At 42.9% G+C, this 14,882-nt stretch overlaps 1 protein-coding gene across 10 annotated transcripts in view; it reads left to right on the top strand.

The window, feature by feature from the left end:
• Window positions 1-348: 348 nt before the first annotated feature.
• The window catches only part of PHF21A (PHD finger protein 21A), a 141,404-nt gene continuing 126,870 nt past the window's right edge, over window positions 349-14,882 (top strand). For 5 of the 10 annotated variants that reach the window (XM_063331867.1, XM_063331862.1, XM_063331865.1 and 2 more), the window contains exon 1: window positions 350-857. The gene's annotated coding sequence lies outside the window, so the exon portion shown is untranslated. Of the gene's footprint in view, window positions 858-1,579; window positions 1,666-14,882 lie in introns of all 10 variants that reach the window. The other 5 variants (XM_063331866.1, XM_063331860.1, XM_063331861.1 and 2 more) reach the window with 3 other exon arrangements.

The raw sequence follows: 14,882 nt of genomic DNA, 5'->3' as shown, positions 1-14,882 counted from the left end.
GGTGCCCTACTTCACTCTACTTTAGTTTCACTCACTTTACATCCGGGCTTTTTCCCTAGGCAATGGGTGCCGCAGCACAGCCCGTTCCTTAGGCAAAGGGAAATAAATTCGCCGCACCGACACGTCAAGTAGTCCCCCTCAGGAGGAGACGCCGAGCCCGCCCTCTCCGCTCACCGCCACCCCCCCGCCCTCCACTCCCCGGCCCGGGCCCGGCCAGCGGGACCCCGCCGCCGTGGCGGGGTGCGGGGCGGGGATGGGCCCGTCGATGCGGGTTTCCCCCCCACACTCCGCTTTCCCCGCGGGTCTCCGGCGGCGGCGGGCCGGGCCGGGCCGGGCCGGGCCGGGGCGGGCGGGGGCGCGCGCGGCGGCGTGTCGGGAGCGCGCCGCAGGCAGGCAGGCAGGCAGGCAGGCCGGCGGCGGAGGGATCCCGTCGAGCGGTGCTGCGGCCGGGCCGGGTGAATGGGATTGAAGAAGAGTTCAGCTTCTCGGCTTGTTTTTGTGTCACAGTTTCTCTCCTCCTGCGCCTCTCCGGCTTCGTGCCTCCCTCCCCGCCCGCCCCCTCCTCCCCGCCGCAGGAGGAGCCCCCCGCGGAGAGGGGGAAGGAAAAGGACCCCACAGAGGCGAGAGCGAGCGAAGAGGAGGAGAAGGGAGCAACCTACCATCTTCCACTCCCCGCTTAGCTTAAAGAAAGTGAGAGGAGAGGAGAGAGAGAGGCGCCCAGAAGAGGGGGACAGGGAGGCCCGGAGGAGCGGCGGCGCCGGCACCCTCCCCCTATGAAGAAGAGTCCTCCCCCTCACAGAGAGGTCCTGCCAGGGGGACCCCGGCCGGCCCGCACCACCACCGCCGCCGCCAGCAGGGTGTAGTATCCCACCTTTCGGATTCGCCTCCTCCTCCTCCTCCTCCTCCCTGCCTCCCCTTCCTCGGGCGCCGTGTCCCCCCCCTCCCCACACCCCTCCGTCCTCCCCCCCCCCCCCCCCCTTCCCCCGGCGCCGAGGATGGCGGCGGCCGGCCCCGCACTCTCCGGCCAACTTGGCGATGAGGAGCAGCAACTTCGCCGCGGCCCCCGGCCCCTCCCTCGGGGGGGGGGGAGTGGGAGGGCTGGGGAGGGGAGAGAGGGGGGGAGAGGAGCGGAGCGTCCCGGGGCGCCGCCGCGGCCCCCCCCCCCCCCGGCCTCCCCGGCGGGCGCCGGCAGAAGTTTTGCGAGCGGGAGCGGGAGAGGTGGAGGAGGGTGACACTTGGGGTAAAAGGAGGAGGTGACACATTGGGGTTGGGGGGAGGAGCAGGGGAAGGAGATGACACATTGCACTGGGGATGGGGTGGGGGAGGGAGGCTTATCCCCTCCCCTCCGGTTTCCTTCAGGATGATTATTTCCAGGCCCTTTTCTCTCGGTCGGGTCCTTCGCCGCGATGCTGTCGGGGAAGTTTTATTATTATCTGGGAAATGATGCTGCTTTCCGTGATGGATAATTCCTAGTAAAGCCGCTGCTGCGGTTTTTCTTTTTTTTTTTTTTTTTTTTTTTTTTATTTTCTTCCTCCCTCTTTCCCCTCCTTCCTTTCATTCGTCTTTGTGGCCCGAGCAGCGCCGGGAAAATTCCGTTTCTTCTGCAACTTGTTATTCAGGAGCCGAGCCTGCCCCCCTCGCCCTGGGGCTGCCCTTCCCGCACAGGTACGGGGCCGGGGGCCGGGGCGCCGCCGGGGTTTCCCGCTCCGGCACCGGGGACGGCGACTTCTTTATTTTTATTTTTTCCCTCCCTCCCGCGCCTGTGTAGGTGGAGTGGGGCTCGATGTGGGACTCTGCCATTTGGTATAGTCCACTTGTGCATGCTCCTTTCTTCACTTGTCTTTCTGCGGGATTTTTTTTTTTTTGTGGTGGTGTGTGTTTTGTTTTTTCTTTATTATTCCGAGCTTCGCTGTCGGTAGAGATTTTTCCCCAGCCACCTCTGCAGTTTGGTGGGTGCTGGCGGGGTAGTACGCCGAGGTTTTTATGTGAATTCGTATTGGATTAATGCATGGAGCTCTTCATTCAACTTCTTCTCAAGTGTCAAAAAATGAAGCTATGAACAGATGTGTTTCAATATGGAGAGATTTCTAAGTTCCTAATTCTTGGGGGTGGAGGAAAGAGTGCCATTGGAGAGTGGCTTTTGTTTTCGATTGGTGAACAAATGTCATCACATTTCAGTCACGTGCTGTAATATTCTTTGTTCAGCTATCAAAGTATGGTATCTGCTACACCTGTTCCCACTTTTTAATTGTAAGTAACGGTGATTGCCTGTGAATCTTTTAATTGCGGAGAGGAGCATTTCCCCTCTTTCTCCCCCTCCTACCCCTGGATGTCTGTTTGGGCCCAGGCGCTGAGCTTGACAATGAACTTTTGTTCACTGTGGAAACTGCACGTAAAAAGGTCCCACTGGGGGTGGTGATAACTTGCGTGTTGCGGGAAAGTTGTACGCTGTGATGTGCGGTAGGTCTGAACGTGCAAAAATCAGGTGGGGATGTGCGTTCAGTAATGGCAGGGCTCTGGTTAAGGGGTAGGCTCCTTTGGGCCAGTGAAGTTTTCTTAACTAGGAATGCTGCCGCTTGTTACTGCGTTAAAGGACAGGTACTGCTGTATACCCACATAGATACATACATACATCTTTTATGCTTAGCTATAGATTTTTCAGGTACAAGAAGTGAAAATATTTTGGCTGTCTGTTTACTTTTTTTTTTCTTCTTTGTTTTTTTTTCATTGTGCTCACTTCTAACAATGAAGACACCTGCTTAGTTTCAGTTTTGTAAGTCGGCTTCCCCTGGCTTTCCTGTGCTTGCCTGGAGCTAGCTGGTGAGGCTGGGTATGCTACATAGTGGAGGAACACTTAACTTCGATGAAAAGAGGATTATTCTGAGACTTAATTTGTGAAGAAAATAACATGCTTTTCAAAGCCTTGGGGAAAAAAAACCAACAACTAGAAATCTAACGCTCACAACTTCTGCCGGGTTAACATGTAATGCTACAACTTTAATATAAATCTTGTTAGTGATTGTGTATAATATAACTTTATCATTTATAGTTCAATAGTGACATTAAATTACTAGTAAGAACAGGATCTTGAAAGAAAGAAACAAAAAAAAAACCCCTAAATGTGCATAACTACCCATATTAGTTGTGGAAGTTAATTACACTTTAGTAGAAAGATCACAGGCTTTGGGAGTCTTATTTATATCTGAGCATGTTTCATGATAGCTGAATGAAACTGTTTCTTTGGGGCCATTTTTTATTATTATTTTCTAGAAAGGAATTCTGTAGCTCAGTAAATGAAACTTTAAAACTGTATTTTAAAAAAAATAGTTGAAGTGCTTCTTGCATGTTTTTAAACCTTTCAACCTTACTGTGGTAGAGAAATTAGATTATTTTATGATAGTTACATCAGCTAGAAGTTTGAGCTGATACAGAGGGAGTATGAAGCAACCTCTTTATCCATTGGTTTTGTGTTGCATAGTAGCGTGTACAGAGTATCACTTCAAGGTCTTAAGAGACCAGTTGTCCAGCAGAAGGTAGGTACTTGCTCACCGAGTACTTACTACCAGCTGGATGTCAAATATGTCATACCCCCAGTTTTTAGCCATACTGACCTGAGTGACAAGAAACTTGGCGTGGATCCCATTATGGGTTTTAGTGATTTTTAATTTTTTTTTTTCAGTTAACTAACGGAAAGCTAACTTGTGTAATACGAAATGTTGGGCTACAGAATATTTTGTTATTAATAATTATTTTACCATTAGTCATTGTAAGATTTCCACCTGAAAGCTTTTAATCTTTGCTCTTCTCTGTGTGCATCCTGTACTAGATTTGTTGTGAGGGGGAAGTAGGCATTTGAAAGTGGTTTTCTTCCTTTAGGCAATGAAAATACAAAACTTTCCTTCAGAGAACTTAAAGTGAAAGTAGGAAACTGAAACTTATGCTGCTCAGAGAAAAATGCTGTTGTGTTTTCCAGCTTCAACAGTAAGATCTCTGCTTTCAGTTTAGGTTTTGTAAAGATACCTCTTCACCGTAGGCCATTCAGCTTCGTCTGTGTTTCAAGCATCAGGCCTCAATAGTTCTTATTCCAACTTTAGTTCTCTTTTTTAGAGATGAGGTTTTGTGTGTGTCTGTTAAACATCACTGTAGAAATTGTAATCTAAAAAAAAAATAAAAATAATCCTTGGGCTGGATCTGTACAAAGGAGACAATGTTCCTGGGGTTTTGTCTGTCTCTCTTTTTTTTTTTTTTTCTTCTTTTAGGAAAATAAAACATGTTTTAATGGTGCCTTAGAAAGTTGTGAAATTCTGTGTGCGGTTGGAAAGCTTCAATAGTGAGCCTGACTATACCTTAGGTTGTTCATGGAGTTTGTTTATAATGGTCAATAATTGCATATGAACACATCGTAGCTGTTCAGTTCCTTTATACTTATTCTCAGAGCCCTGGAGAACTTTATTCAGTCAAATTAATTGATACTACTGGAATTTGTTTACACCAGAGATTTCTCTCTCATTTCAATACTGGTTTGCAAGAACCTTGATGGACTGTCTTATTTTGTATGTTAGGGGCATTTTGTGCGGGTACCAGAAACTCAAGATGAACATCACGTGAGAAACACATGTTGGTGACTTAACCTTTTTACTATTGTTTTGGCTTTGTTGTTTGTTGGTTTTACTTGTTTAAAATCTTCCAGAAAGAACTTCATAGTCTGATAGGGCTTTGATTTTTGGAGGGCCATCACATGGTGATGTGAGCTGTAAAGCAGACCAGCCTTCAGGAGAGGCTCCTTCTGTAGAAGGGGCAGTGCTAAAAACCTATTATTAAGCTTCTAATAGTATTTCTTCACTGTCCCCTTCACCCTTTATGCTCACAACTGTGCAGTCACATGCGTAGCTATATACTAGAAGTGTAAGACTCCACAAAAGGCCTGGCTCCTGTACGTTCGTGAATTGCCCTTGTTCAATTACTCTGTGCCAGAAAGCAGCTCACATCCTGTTTCTGATGTATTTTAACTGCACAAAGGTTATTTAGGAACAAACCATATACTGGAAAGGTGGGGTAGTGTGCAGAAGGGTTTTGAGATGTCTGCTGAATGCAAGGGGCAAGATATTTACTTCTGTACCCTGTAAATAGAGGGTGAACTGAAGGATAGTTTTTATAGGTATCTTACATTAATATTTCATGTTCAGTACAGCACAAAGCCAGTGTCTGGCTTGTGCTGGTGGTAGAGATATGCATTATGCAGGCAAAAAAGAAGTTTATTTACATTGGGGGGGGCGACTTTGTATTTTCTTATTTTCCTTTTTTTCTTATTGCAAATACAGTCTCATATAAAATAATAATTAAAAAAAAGGCTCTGTGTTTCTTTTCTATTTTAAATAATTTATGGCTCCTGCGCTTTACCAAGTTCCTCATTGGACTAAAACTGTTAAAGTATGATTTTTAAGTTTGTTTCACTCTGTTTTTGTTGTGTCAAAACCTCACAAAAGCCAAGTGGTGAGTGGAGATACAGAATGTCTATAAAATATATCAAAAAATCAAAAGAGTTTTTAAAAATGTACTTAGTGCTGAGGAAAGGTGCACTCATGTGACAATCGGACTTTACAGTTAGAATGATCTGTCCTTAAAATAATTTTTAAAGGTGTAGAAAGTTCTGAAAGGTCCCTTTCTTTGGTCTGAGAGGATTGCCCTGCCTACTGCCCTAACAAAGCCCCAACTTTACCAGACAATCTTTTGTTTTAATACTTTGATCATCCAGGCTTTTGAGGAGAGAATGTGCTACTTGGTATAGGCTTCTCTGCAGCATTTATTTTCTGCTTTACTGTTTACATCATTTCAGTATCTCTGTTGGAATTATCAAGTACCTTGTGCGTTAAAAGCTCTTTGCCTGGGTGGTTTCACCTATTATTCCTTCCCTCTTACCTGAGATTTCTTGTTCACTGTCATTGCAAACACTCACTCTTTGATTTGGAGATGTGATTTGGAGGTGTGCTCAAAGCAGGCTTTAAAAAACCCACACCAGAAAACACCCTCCCCAACCCCCAGATACTACTACCCACTCCCCCTCTGCCTCCCAGCCCTAGCCTAATGGTTGTTGTTACTGGTGGGAATGCACTTATAGGTAGTATGTAAGGAGTGAGGCTCTGCTTGATGTGATGAGCTCTGTTGTAGGCCACGTTCACACAGCTTCTATGCTTTTTTTAATGTCAGATTTCTTAAATGTGTGTTTTCCAGATTCTGCCCTTCCACCTGACAGTACTGAGCTGGTAGGACACAAGGGAATGTTACCAAGTTCACTTGCTACAGAAATTGCAGGTGTAATTAGAAATATGTTTTGAAAAAGTAGCCAGTGCATTTCTTGGATGGGAGTACAGATATGAGAATGGTTAAAAACAAACAAGGGCATATTTGAGCCTGTGACTCTAAGATGGTCTGTGCTTAGACTTGGTCTCCAGGGCGGCGAGAGGAAAACTCGAGCAGAGCTCATGGTCGGTTCGGTTTCGTTGTTTCTGCCTCCAAAATACAAGCTGTCAGTACTTGAAAGGAAGAAGAAACATTGATTCCTTCCCTTGTTCCCCTCCAACCCTGCAGATCCAAGTGTTGTTAACTGTATGGATCCTGATGGCAGTGTAGTTGCAAACAGTTAATTGAAGAGATCAAGTGGTATCCTATTGAAGCTTTAAATTGTTTTAACAAAACTTGTGAGTAATCGCAATAATTATTTTCTGATAAGCTGGCTGATAGTAACTATGGCAACAGCTGTCTTTGGCCTATGGACAGTATTGCTGTGTTGACAAAACCTTTAGATGCTCCTGAGGCCTCTTGCCTCTATAGGGAAGTGCATAAGGATGTCTTTCAGGTGACTGAAGTGTCACCGTTTGTCTTTCTATTGCAACAGGACGCCGTCCTTTTCTTGGGTCAGAGTCCTGGTCCTTTTTCTTTTGCATGTTTTTGTGGGTGCTGCCTGCTAGCCTGGAAACACTGCAAAGACTGTCTTGTTCTACAAAGACCAGTGAAATATATAAGTACTTAGAAGGAATTATATACACATATTATTGCTTTTTAATAGTAATAATCCAGAGCCTGGGGAAAAGGGGGGAAAAGAAAGGGAGACTTACTTACTCATTTTGATCCCTGGTTGTTTCCTTCCTCGATTAAAACCTTCGTAGAACAGACTGGTAGGGGGAGCTGCCCTTCCCTTTACTGAACCGAAGTACAGCGTATTCTTCTCTGAGGCCTACGCTGAGATACAGCTATTTAATTTTCAGCTAAGCTCTGCTTCTTTTTGGAAGAGACGCAAGCTCCTGCTTGTGTACGTTTTGGAAATGGAAGAAGAGGGTAATTTGTTTCCAGATTACTAAATTGTGGACAGGGAGAATATGCCCCTCAACAAACATACTTTTCCTATTGATATTCAGAAGAGTACTCTTTAATGTTAATAAATGTAGCTGTCTTGGGAAGAAAAAAACCAAAATTCTTACTGTACTTTAGTATAAAAATGTTAAAAAGCCATGGCCCGTCCTGCATGTTTGAAAGTAGCCAAACTGCTGATTATTTTTTGGGAATTACCAATTAGCTGATGTGTATTTGTACTGAAATCTTTGTCCTCTTAACTTTGACATATGAGAACTGTTTATCAATCCTGCTTACCTGATGATTCCTAGCAGCAGTCCCCCTGTACAGTGTGTGTATGTTGCCTGCTGGCCCGTGGAAGTGTGCAATATGGCCTACATCTGGTCTCATCTTCAGCAAGAATGTGGCTGGTGGAAACTACAGGCCCCAGTGTGCAGTGCTGTGTTTTTTTGCTGGGTAGCTCGCCTGGATTGCGATACACGAATGCCTCCTGGGACCTGTAGTTTTCGTGAGCAGAAGTTGGAGATTGGGGGTGACACGGGAAAGATGCTGTAATGTTCGAGAAACCAAATCATTATTACCTTATGCACTTGGTCAGCTTAAACCTGTGCCTCTATTACTGTGCAGCAGCACGTATTTTTATTTACCAGTTGAAGGCGGTTTGTAGTTGACTAGTATGTTTAGAGAAAAGCAGTTGATGAAAGAAGCCTTCCAACTGCCTATGTGTTTTTGTACAAAGAATATATTAATAATTGCCCTAATACCTGACTTGATCTGTGATTGTGAGCATCCTGTCTGATACTCTGGGGATTTTTAATCTTTCAAGGCAATGTTATGGATGAAAACATTCGGCAGAAGGAGGCTTCCACTGCTGGCAATGTGTCTGCCATGTTCTCCTTTCAAACTGCCACCCAACGGTTGGGGTGGGTTTCTGTCGAAGTGAAAGGGGATTTGAATGGCTTTTTTACCTGCCGAGATCCTGTGTCTTGAGGTTTAGCCATGAGGTGGTCACCTCGTGCAGGGGAGCCAGTTTGTATTCCTGCGGTGGGAGTTGGTGACATCAACTGGTAGCCATGGAGACGCAGGGTCTCAAACCCAGGTAGGGGCAGGTGCCACCAGGAATGGAGCCCATCCCCTGGTTTGTGTCCCATGCCCTGACCACTGCGCTCGAACTTGCATCGTACTCGCGTCAAAGAAGGTGAAGTGTTTCCAGAGTAGGGGTAGAGGAATAGTAACTTTCAGAATGCTTTTTTTTTTTTATATCTGTAAGAATCATGTGTGTTCATGCAACGTGTTAATTAATAACGTTCAGTGGGATTTGCTAAAGTTAACGTGGATGTTAATTTGATTTCAGTTGTTAGGCCAGTAACAAGTGTAGTGTTTGCTGTAGTCTCATGTGCCATGTTTTGGATATTGCGGTTGTCTTCATTTTTAAGTGCGCAAATGCTTAACTTTAACTGATCCAAATCAATTTCTTTGTTCTTGAGTTTGTGTGAGATAATAAGAACAAAAAGGTTTATATTTAAGTGACAAATAGTATGAAATAAACCTGTTTGATGTTTTTGGAGAAACTAATCGGAGCTCCAGGCTCGCAAAAAGTAATGTGTATTTTACTTTTAAATCCCACAGAACTCAGAGAGAATATCTGGATGCCTAAAATCTGAACCTATATAAGTAGAAGAAGGATCAAGACCTCCAAACTTCTAATGTTGGAAAGTAGCTTTGTTGTAATCACCATAATTAGCTTATAGCTAGGTGTGGGTGGCAAAATTCTTTTTGTAGTGTCTGGAAATTCCACTCAATATAAACTTAGAGTTCACATTTGCTTCATAATTGTGTGGAAAAAAAACAAAAACAAAACCCCAAAACAAAAACCCCACCACTACAAACAACCAACAAACCCAACCAAGCAAAAAGTTATTCTCTCCTTCACCTGTACAGATTATAAATATGGCAGATATTTGGGTGGTAATAGCTTCTTTGAGGCAGGGAATGTATTTTGTCAGCACTGATGCATTGTACACGCTGTACATTGCTGACACTTCTGTTTAAAACTGATATAAAAAGGTAAATCTATACAGAGATTAGTCTAAAACCTTATATATGCTGTAACTGTAACAGAGTTTGTAAACAATTTGTAATAGAGTTTTCTTTAAGTGTTCCCAGCCCCTTCACAGCCCATGTGGACCAAATTGATGACAGGACACATGGTTAGCTGAAATAGTTACTATTAGTATATTGACAGGATTAGAAGGGCTGTCATTGTTGCCGTGCAAGGATGAAATTCCCTTTCATTGACTGATTTGGACTACACAACAGGCAGGAGAAGAAACCAAGGTAAATCTATATGTAGTGGAACGATGATGTATCTTGTCCTTCAAGGACATTTTACCCTCTGTAGAGAGCCTATGACAGTGCCCTTTGTAACGCTGCTGTATCAGGGTATTCTAGATAAGGAACGTGGGTAATAGGGATGTACAAAAGGGGTTTGATGCGTAGTTGCAAAGGAAGAACTCTTCTATAAGTACTTCTTATCTCGTAAGAGCAAATGTGTCCTCATCTGGAAGGAAATCCTGGCCCTGCTCAAGTCGATGGGAAGCTTCCCAGTTGAATCGAGAGTACCCAGGATTTCATTCTTTTCCCCCAGAAAGGTAGCTTTAAGTGGATTTTGCAGGGCTGAAGCACTTGATAAACTTTGAAGAATCTGGCCTCTGTTTAAGATGCTGCTGCTGGCCCTTGGGGGATTTCCCACCAGGTACTGTGTCTCCTAGTGTCTGTTCGGTTTCTTTAAAAAGTGGATAATATTGAGCTCCTGTAACGCTCTGTAAGAACTTGGAATCTATTTATTCAGGGCTTTTGCTTAATTTGCTAACACGACAAAATTTTATGTGAAAGCCAAAAATTAGTCCTTGATGTATCCAAGGAATAGTTTTTGTCTTTGTCTCTCCTTTCTTTCCAGTGTGACAAAACTGCCCCAATTGAGATGATCAGTCTGAAATTTGAATAACCTGAGTTGTGATGGATTAAAACAAACAAAACCCCAACAAAAAAACAGCCCCCCCCCCAGCTTTTTCATGACTTTATAAAAGGACTACAATGGTCTATATTACTAATAACAAAGCTTTTTGCTAATTTGCATCTAGCTGGAGTTCCAGATACCTTACTGTTTCATTGCTGCTTAGCTTGCAGTAATTGTTTCTGATAAGCATCTTTATCAAGTAAATCTATTGTTGTGTGTAGTATGAATTTGCTGTATTAAGGATGCTCTTGTCAGTGACCCCAAACGGAAAGGATGTGGCTACCTGAGCTTCCCTCATTACCCTTTCAGAGAGTGCATTCTGGTCAGGAATAAATTGTGAACACCAGGTACCTGTCCTTGAATCAGCTGCAGTTCTTCTCCCAAGGAGGAATCCCACCATTCGCAGAGAGTCCTGCTGAAATCAGTGGATTTATCACCACAAAACTTGTTTCAGAATCAGAGATTTAGTTTCTGTTTCCCACCTGTTTTTGCGTATTTCACCAGCTCTACTTTTCCTCTGAATTTCATGCTCTAAATGTGGAAATCTCCACCCTTCACATAATTCTTATCCCGGTATGGCAATTTCTTCTTGACTTAAAACTCAGTGTCTTCTCCCACCTTACTTCTTGCAGGAATTATGTTTGGATGTCTGGATGTTGATGCAGAACTCTAATAGATTGTGTGGTGTTTAATTTAATCAAACAGTTTTGCCTGTGATGGTGAGCTGCAGTTTTTGCAGCCAGTCAAAAACTGATGATGTTGGCCTTGTGAAATGTGGGCTCCAGGTTAGTTCCTCGCTGTAGTAACAGTATCTTCTCAGCTGCAGAGTTGATTAGTTCAGCATAGGTCTATAGCTCTGTGAATACCAGTACCTCAGGTTGTTGTTTTGTACCGACGTTGTCATTGCTACAAAATTGCATGATCGAAAATACTGATCTTAGGTTTGTTCCTTCCTGATGTAAGATAAGCGTATATGATTCCTTGAAAGTTGGAACTTTTTCTGTTTTCCTTTTTCTAACTTAATCTACCCTTCTCTGCCCATGGTTGGTTTTGTCCAAAAGTGCTGATTTTTTTTTTTTCCTTATGCCAAGTATATTATTAACATAGAGGATGATTTCGTCTTCATGCATATAAGCCTTCTTACTCTAAGACTTTTGAAAACTTAAACTAAGGAAGGGGACAAGTATCTGTTAAATCTATGTTTGTTCTGTGTAGAAAGTACTATATATGAGACATGCATGTATTTTATTTTTGGGTATATCGGAAACTCCTGCAGCTTCTTCAGGAACTGTTGCATAATATGGGAAAGGCGGTAAATATTATCTGCATATTTTTTCCGTAATTTTTGCCATTTTCCCAGATATGCAGGATACATTTTAAGCCTTCAGTTATGCAGCCTCCATTGTGTTACAATTAGATTTTGTTTTCTCTACGTTGCTTTCCATGCTGTGATCTTCGGTAGTCCCATAGGCAGTAAGGCTCGTATGGGCTTCTTGAGGATCAGAAGTTGTATTTGAAGGGACTTAAAAATCACACAGTAAACTTCCATGTATGTTTCTGGTCCTCATATGGCTTTTGTTCCCCTGTACCGTGTAATAACCAGAGTCTAAGTTGAGAGGACCCGGGCTTTTTCTCAAAGGAGTTTTAAAATGGAAAATAAAAAAAAGCCATCCTTGAGCAGCAAGGAGAGGAATATGTAAGTATGATGTAATGAAAGGAGCACATGAGAATTTCTTGTGTGTGTGGAGAGAGATGTGTTTAAACATCTCTTCTAGCACAGCAATAGGACCGTTAAAAATCTGGGCATTAATTTTTAGGTAACAGAATTTGTTTAAAGAGTAACTTTGCAAAGAAGTTGATGTGGTGATGGGCACCGCACTGATACCACAGTAGTGCTCTGATTGTAAACGCATCATTGTGAGTGTTGGTCTTGATACCGCGGTACTGCGGTACTAATTTAGTCCCCAGCGCTATTTTGTCTCATCTTAGTGTCTGCTGTTATGGTCAGCCTTCTTGCCCTGTGGTGGTTGTCTCCATCTCCTAGAACAGTGTTGGAGTGGAGCTGTTGTATACGTGGAACCAGTAGGTTCCAGGAGGGCGGGTGCAGGATGTAGTGGTGTTGGTGTGAGGGGACGTGAAAGAGGAGTGTCCCCCAGCAGCATGTTACTGCCTTCTTTGGGTGAAGCCCTTGGGAGATAGGTTGTGGCTCCTTGTGAATAAAAATAATTTGAGGGAGAGGGAAAATTGACTGCCACCAGCAGCCTACTTCAAACTGCCAATCCTTCCGTTTAGAAAGTGTAATCATACCTTGCTTCACGATATCCTTTCACTCTCTTGTCAGCATTGTGAAAGTTTAAAATGGTATTGCCTTTCAGTTGGTTATATTAGCCACCAAAAAAGGATAAATCTACAGTTTATTCTTATTTTAAGTAAACAATCAGTTAAAACTCTATGGCAATCAGTGCAAGTAAAAATGTTTGGCACACTTTGTTTTTCTTGTAGCTGGTCTACTTTCATTGTACAGCAGTCTTGCACTCAGCTTTTCTTCCATTAAACACTAATTGTATACTTACGTGATTCCATGTTAGATTGGCACAGTGATTCAGTGTTATGTTTATGTGATATAGCGTGCAAATCTTCTTACTTTTATTGAATAATCATGGTTTTGAGAAGAAAGGAACTTCTATTAAGTGTATGGTTACTTGAATTCTTCCGTTCAGATTAGTGACTACCATCAGTACTCCCACACTGAGTGTGACTACCCCAGCTACAAATACCATTCTCCAGATGCTACAGTTTCCATTTGTGTGCTTTTGAGGAGAAGGAAGGAAAAAAAAAGGCTTTTAAGGGGTAAGGAGGGAGAATATAATAAAAGGGGAAAGGAAGACAGAATCTGAGGTTGATATTGGTGCCTATATATTTACAGGGAGCAGCGAGAGTGCCAGCTGACTGGAATGTAGGGGAAGGAAGATCAGAGCACATCAGTGAAATAATTTTGGAGTGCTTCCTGTTGACTTGTTAATACTGCATGGAATTTGGCCCAGGCAATCTGCTGTTGTGAATCAGCATAGTTTATTCACTTTGAGTATAGGTGTGCCTGTTATTATTTGAGAATCTGTTCCACTTGAAAGATAACAGGTCAGCCTGGTAAGTAGTACTATTCCCATGTTTCAGATTAGAAACTGAGGCAGAGATAAATTGATTTATTCTGTATTGCGGTAAATTTATTGGAGACCTTATCTAGCAATGGTGGCCCTTGCTTGTGTGTTTAATCCAGTAAACTGCTTGCATCCTTCAAGTCCTAAATTTTGTTACATTGTAAACAAATGAGCCTAAAAATGATTTACTGATTTAAGTATTGGATGGTGTACCAATAAGTAGTGCTTGCCCCAAAGGAGGTGAGATTCTTGTAAAGTGGTTCTACAAAATAAAGTACTTTGTTTTTGAAGTTTTGAATGGTTTTTTAGGTTATCTTGGGCTGAAGGAAAAGTGGAGTTTTGAATGGGGATGTGAGACCTTCTGGCGCACAGGGGACATAATGATTAGTAAATGTGAAATTTGAAATCCAGTGAAATTGGAGTTGCATAGGTGAACGCTGGTGCCAAGAAACAGTCCTGAGTTAAGTTCTGCAGAACCTGAAAAAAATACAGAAAAAAAGATGATGGTGGTGGTTATTGCTGTTGAAATGTGGTACAGTGGTTTTTTTGGTCCACCTTTCTAGTTCCCTTGCATTATGCTGCAATTAATACAAGAAATTGCATATTACAATGTAGGCATGATTGTTTTTACAGATACTGTTACATGGGCACACATCCTAAATGTATCCAGAGTGAGGGAGTTGAGTGCTTACATTTACCAAATTGAAACATCTCCAGAATGTGCTTTGTCAATGACCAGTATGTGAATGAGGTTCCAGTATTGCAGACTGCATTATCCAGACTGCATAATGTCACTGTTTCTGTAACATACTTTCTGACTTAACATAGGCCTTAACATAGCTAGTTGTGTGTAGTGGTTTAATGTGCAGCAAAAGTAACACTGAGTAACTAGTGTCGTCAGTGCCGAAGTTTTAACCACTTGTTAAAACTATTCTTTGTACAGTTTATGTGAGCAGAATTCTCCCATCCTCCCAAGTGAGTACTGTTCAGGGACAGATATCTTGTTCTGTTAATTTGGACAAACCCCTTTTCCAAGTGGAAAATCAGCAGAGTCAGCAATACCCACATTTCTACATCTGTCCCAGTTGTCTGGGTCCAGCATTGCTTCCACTAACTCCTTTGGTCCTGCTTAATAAAGACGCTATATTCCAATGCAAACATGAAAGGTATGACTCCCTTTTTGTTATATGCCTTGATGTCTACTCTGAATAGCTCACTTAAAGGTGTGAGTCTTATGCTTAGAACCTCATGTGATTCATTCTGTGACTACACGTGGCATTAGGCTTTTAGGCTCTGGTGGGATATTGAATCAGGATCTCTTAAATGCATGTCTCTTGTTCTGGAGTATCTCCAGT

The sequence above is a fragment of the Chroicocephalus ridibundus genome, chromosome 4 (genome assembly GCF_963924245.1).
Source record: "Chroicocephalus ridibundus chromosome 4, bChrRid1.1, whole genome shotgun sequence".
Classification (NCBI taxonomy): domain Eukaryota; kingdom Metazoa; phylum Chordata; class Aves; order Charadriiformes; family Laridae; genus Chroicocephalus; species Chroicocephalus ridibundus.
The sequence above is the reverse complement of the archived record's forward strand: the minus strand, read 5'-3'. Positions and strand labels throughout refer to the sequence as shown.